The sequence below is a fragment of the Schistocerca serialis genome, chromosome 10 (genome assembly GCF_023864345.2).
Source record: "Schistocerca serialis cubense isolate TAMUIC-IGC-003099 chromosome 10, iqSchSeri2.2, whole genome shotgun sequence".
Taxonomy (NCBI): Eukaryota; Metazoa; Arthropoda; class Insecta; order Orthoptera; family Acrididae; genus Schistocerca; species Schistocerca serialis.
The window spans coordinates 245,714,476-245,720,277 of record NC_064647.1 but is presented as its reverse complement, the minus strand read 5'-3'; the positions used below and the strand labels follow the sequence as shown (position 1 = coordinate 245,720,277).

General features: G+C 44.4%; 1 non-coding gene across 1 annotated transcript; it reads right to left on the bottom strand.

Moving 5' to 3' along the window:
• Positions 1–3,532: 3,532 nt before the first annotated feature.
• On the bottom strand, positions 3,533–3,606 carry Trnat-ugu (transfer RNA threonine (anticodon UGU)). Its single transcript has one exon. It is a non-coding gene; the product is annotated as a tRNA-Thr (tRNA).
• Between the last annotated feature and the right edge of the window lie 2,196 nt (positions 3,607–5,802).

Below are 5,802 nucleotides of genomic sequence, written 5' to 3'. Positions count from 1 at the left end.
CCCCAGGTTGCCTGCCTCAAATTGTTCAGTGGAGCATCCTCTGTGTCCTGCTAAATTTTTGCACGCTCTTACGGAAACACCTTGTACGTATCCCGCCCCAGTATCCTGTCCTCTACCACCTGCGCACATACGTAACAACCGAGCGAGGTGGCGCAGTGGTTAGACACTGGACTCGCATTCGGGAGGACGACGGTTCAATCCCGCGTCCGGCCATCCTGATTTAGATTTTCAGTGATTTCCCTAAATCGCTCCAGGCAAATGCCGGCATGGTTCCTTTCAAAGGGCACGGCCGACTTCCTTCCCCGTCCTTCCCTAATCCGATGAGACCGATGACCTCGCTGTCTGGTCTCCTTCCCCAAACCTACCAACCAACCAACATACGTAACATCACAACTTTTCCACTTACATTATTGCCATGGACACAAATATCCATGGCAGATACGATATTCCAGCGGTTTCCTCAGGTAACAGGCAAGGTGACACAGTCCCTCATCGCACAGCGCACGTGGTGACGTATCACAAATACAAAGTGTCTCTCATTTACGATCTTAGGGAGAGTAAGTAAAAGCCCATTTAGGATACTACATCTGCGGTGAAACATTTTTGGATGAAGTCAGATATATCAGATGTGTGTATCTTGCTACAGTACCGGCACAACTGATAATTCTGAGACTGACATTTGCTTCAGCTACAGTTCGGTTATGCGCAGATTGCTACTACATGTTATTACTCCCAGTCATTTATACGACGCGACTGACTTTAGACGTGACCAAATACTCATGTAATCGGAGAATACTACGCTTTGAAGTTTTGTGCATTCTATGAATTTCTATATCATATGAGCTATTCACCTTTCCACCACTCTGAGCTAATTGGATATTGTTAGAATTTTCACAGCAGGTAACTGCGAAAATTTCTTTAAAGACAGTACCACCATTAGACTGTTGTTTATTTGCAGTGCTACATTTACACTTACACGATCATGATTTCGGCTTCAAAGTGCCATTATCAAGTGTTTTCTGAAAGTATATCAGACAGTAACAGTGAAATACTTAACAAGTGATATAACCATTTAAGAATCCATATTTATAATGCTTTATAATGCTTATTTCTGGTAAAGCCTACTGATTTGTTTTGTCACTGAGTATACCATCTTGACTGAATGACAGTTGGCTAAGTGTCAAATTGTCTTGGTCAAAGAAATTCGTTTTGCAAGCAGGTGACTTTTTCTTTTAATCTTTGGACTCAGTGTCCGGTAGGACAGGAAAGGTTAGGAGCAATTTATTTTCTTTGGTAGTTGTTACATCTTTGCAGTAGCGGTTTATCTTAGTATACAATAAAGTTGTCCGCTCATAAACATAAACGTTAACAAATATTCGCTGCATCCATAAATATAAAAGTCCTGCTGCTCACTGACGTTGTTTAAAGTACATTTTAGTCGGTAAATATACAGCTTTGTACGTGAAATTAGCACATGTGCTCAACTCTAAGTTGTGTAATTTTGCCTCAATTCAGAATTAATATAATACAATACAATTACTTATTATTCTCACTCACTAATTAAACAGTGAGGTTTGAGGCGATATTTATGATGTACGTATCATCAGGCGTGTAAATCCTGTTATATGTGGTAGAACATTACTTTGGAATAAGGGCAGAATATTAATGAGTAGCTGGACTGTTATATTTATGGATGCAGCGAATATTTGTTACTATTTATGTTTATGAGCAGACAACTTTATTGTATACTAAGATAAACAGCTACTGCAAAGATGTAACAACTACCAAAGAAAATAAATTGCTCCTAACCTTTCCTGTCCTACCGGACACTGAGTCCAAAGATTAAAAGAAGAAGTCAACTGCTTGTAAAAGGAATTTCTTTGACCAAGACAATTTGACACTTAGCCAACTGTCATTCAGTCAAGATGGCATACTCAGTGACAAAACAAAGCAGTAGGCTTTACCAGAAATATCGACCCTTACACAATGTTCTAATAGTGAATTTTAAGTATGACACTAGGCCATCTTAGGCACTCTATAACACTTGTAAGTAAGCATTATAAATATGGATTATATGGTTATATCACTTGTTACGTATTTCAATGTTTTATCTAATATGGTTTCAGAAAAAATTTGATATTGGCACTTTGAAGCCGAAATCATGATCGTGTAAGTGTAAACGTAGCACTGCAAATAAACAATTGTCTAATGGCGGTACTGACTTTAAAGAAATATATTATGACTGTGGCTCCGCATTATGAAGAAATTATTAACTGCGAAAAGTCTGAGAATTAGGCATGCACTAAGTCTGTGTGTAACGACAATAGCCGTACTACCCAGCTGTACGACACACGAATATCACTTCAGCGCATGTTGATAACTATCCAACTAGGACAAAATGCTGTGTCAGTCCAATAGGAAACCGTTAAGTAAACCATAGTAACGTTTATTCCTCACCAGATGCCCTTATGGCATTGAATGGACAACCTTCGAAAGTCCAGAAACGCTAAGCTGACTTGGTTACCTCTGCTCACAGCTCTGAAGATGACTTCACGCGAAGACAGCGAGTTTGGTTTGCGATGATCCCTGTACCTTCGCACTTTGTTTCTTGCCCGACTGCATGACGACCGCGAAGTGTCTGTAGAAAGAGAAATAAAATAATTCAATTTTCTGCGTCCACCCGAAACTGCCTTGCCGCAGTGGATACACCGGTTCCCGTGAGATCACCGAAGTTAAGCGCTGTCGGGCGTGGTCGGCACTTGGATGGGTGACCATCCGGGCCGCCATGCGCTTTTGCCATTTTTCGGGGCGCACTCAGCCTCGTGATGCCGATTGAGAAGCCACTCGACCGAATAGTAGCGGCTTCGGTCAAGAATACCATCATAACGACTGGGAGAGCGGTGTGCTGACACCACGCCCCTCCTATTCGCATCCTCCGCTGAGGATGACACGGCGGTCGAATGGTCCCGGTACGCCACTCGTGGCCTGAAGACGGAGTGCGTCCACCTGAATCTATTACATGGGATATTTCAGATTTCTGAAGAATAAAAATTAACTGTTACAAAACTAGGTAGAGAATGGTGACTGTTTTGCTGCATCATTTCAAAACTCTACTTCAAGGGGGTTCAGTAAGTAATGCTACACATTTTTTTCTTCTGAAACCAGGTTGGTTTTGTTCAGGATTCCAATACATCATATTATTCCCCACTATTCTGGCTTCAACACCCTGTTTCTCAACATGATTTCCGTTCAATGCGACGGCCTTACGCCACCTTACTGGGTGCGCCTGTATGGCTGCATGGTAACACTCTACTGGTCGACGTCGGAGCCAACGTCTCATTGCTGATCTAACCTCCCCGCTTCTGAGGTAACCTCCCCATCATTCAAGCAATGCTTCCCGTGGAGTGGGGCGAAACAGATATGTCGGAAGATGCGAGATTGGGTTATAAGGTGCATAAATGATAGTTAATTGAAACCCTCAGCTGCTGACAGGTGTTGTTGATATACCTCGATGGGGACAGAAGAAAATGTGTGCCCCGACCGGGACTCGAACCCGGGATCTCCTGCTTACATGGCAGACGCTCTATCCATCTGAGCCACCGAGGACACAGTTACTTTCTTCATATATATAGTTAAAGACTACCCAGCCATTGGCCTTCGTCTGCGCGAATGCACTCAGGTTGCCAGCAATCGTCACCTTAGTGTGCGCGAGTAATGAGTGGATGGGGAAATTAGGTACATTATGTATGTAGATTGTGGACAGTTGGGAATGTGGGTCTCACGAGCAGCGTGCAAGGGATAAGTCCCTGCAGTGGCGCTATTCATCTGTGTACTCGATGGCTCAAGACGAAGAGAGCGTCTGCAATGTATGCAGGAGATCCCGGGTTCGAGTCCCGATCGGGGCACACATTTTCAGCTGTCCTCATCGAGGTATATCAACAACACCTGTCGGCAGCTGAGGGTTTCAATTCATTATATTTTATTCTAGAGAAGCAGCACTGTCATCAATGGTATGTGTTCTTTCGAGAACAGTTACTGTCTTCATTTGTAAGGTGGATAAGCAAGAACAGTCCAACAAAGTTTTGTGAGATCGCATCTAGTGCGCAGACTTTTGAGAGGCCTTGCATTGTTATGGAGAAGGAGGAGTTAGTTTGTACTTTTGTCGCGACGAACACGCTGAAGTAGTTTCTTCAGTTACCTTAAGGCAGACGACCGGTGTTGCCGAGCGGTTCTACGCGCTTCAGTCTGGAACCGCGCGACCTCTAGGTCGCAGGTTCGAATCCTGCCTCGGGCATGGATGTGTGTGACGTCCTTAGGTTAGTTAGGTTTTAGTACTACTAAGTTCTAGGGGACTGACGACTTCAGATGTTAAGTCCCATAGTGCTCAGAGGCATTTGAATCTTAAGGTAGCACAATACACTTCAGAGTTGATCGGTGCACCATAATGGAGGACATCGAGCAGAATAACCCCCTTACAGTCCCAGAATACCGTCACCATGACCGTACCAGCTGACGGTACGTTTGCAACTGTTTCTTCTAGGGGAAACTAGGTGTGGCGCCACTCCTTGGACTGCCGTATCGTTTCCGGTTCGAAGTGATGAACCCATGTTTCATAGCATGTGACGATGGTCGACAAAAACTTGTCACGATCAGTCTCGTAATACGGAAGCAATTCCGCACAGCTGCCCCTTCGTTGCTGTTTTTGGTCTTTTGTTGAAGTCTAGGCGGCGAGGAACCCAGCGGGGCAACAGGTTTACGCGACGTGTGTTGCGATGATGATGATGATGATGATGATGATGATGATGATGATGAAGATGACAGATGCCTCGCCCAACGACTCTACATGCTTCTGTTTACTGCCAGGTCTGCGTACACATTGTCCATGCGCCTATGAATATCTCCGCCAAAAGACAATGACAGCTCTCTGCTTGGAACGCCCCTCCGTTACAGACGCCATTTTGAAGGCTACGTATTGCGCTGCCATCAATCGGAATAGGGACTGAAGCGGCAATATTGCACGTTATCCCACTATCCATTTCTTCATCCGAAACTGGCCGAGAAAAATATGTTTTTTTATTGCTTATTGAGTTCCCCTTATATGTTCCGGATACTTGCGAACTCTTCAGAATGCTCCGATCGAACATTCCATTATCTTGTAATACAATGCCACGAGATGCAGTACAAACCGGTAACTTAAATACTGTAATTCTCCGAGAATTTCCCTTTTAGGTCTACGGAGCATTTTCACAACGCTCCCTAACAAACTGCATCAACCGCTAACAAATGTAGCAGATTGCCTTTGAGTGGCTTCGATGTTCTGCATCTACATCTACCAGATAGTCTGCAGAGTGGGCGAGCAGTTCTAGGCGCTTCAGTCTGGAACCGCGTGACCGCTACCGTCGCAGGTTCGAATCCTGCCTCGGGCATGGATGTGTGTGATGTCCTTAGATTGCTTAGGTTTAAGTAGTTCTAAGTTCTAGGGGACTGATGACCTCAGCAGTTAAGTCCCATAGTGCTCAGAGCCATTTCAACCATTTTTAGTCCGCAAGCCACCGTACGGTGAGTGGCGGAGGGTACCCTGTACCACTATTTTTCCGTTCCGTTCGCAAACAGAGCGAGGGGAAAAACGACTATCTAAATGCCTCCGTGTGACCCCTAATTTCTCGTATCGTATCTTCGTGGTCCTTGGCGGTAGTAGAATGGTTCGGAAGTCAGCTTCAAATGCTGCTTCTCTAAATTTTCTCAACAGTGTTTCTCAAAAAGCACGTCGCCTTATGTCCAGAGCTTTCCATCCGAGTTCCC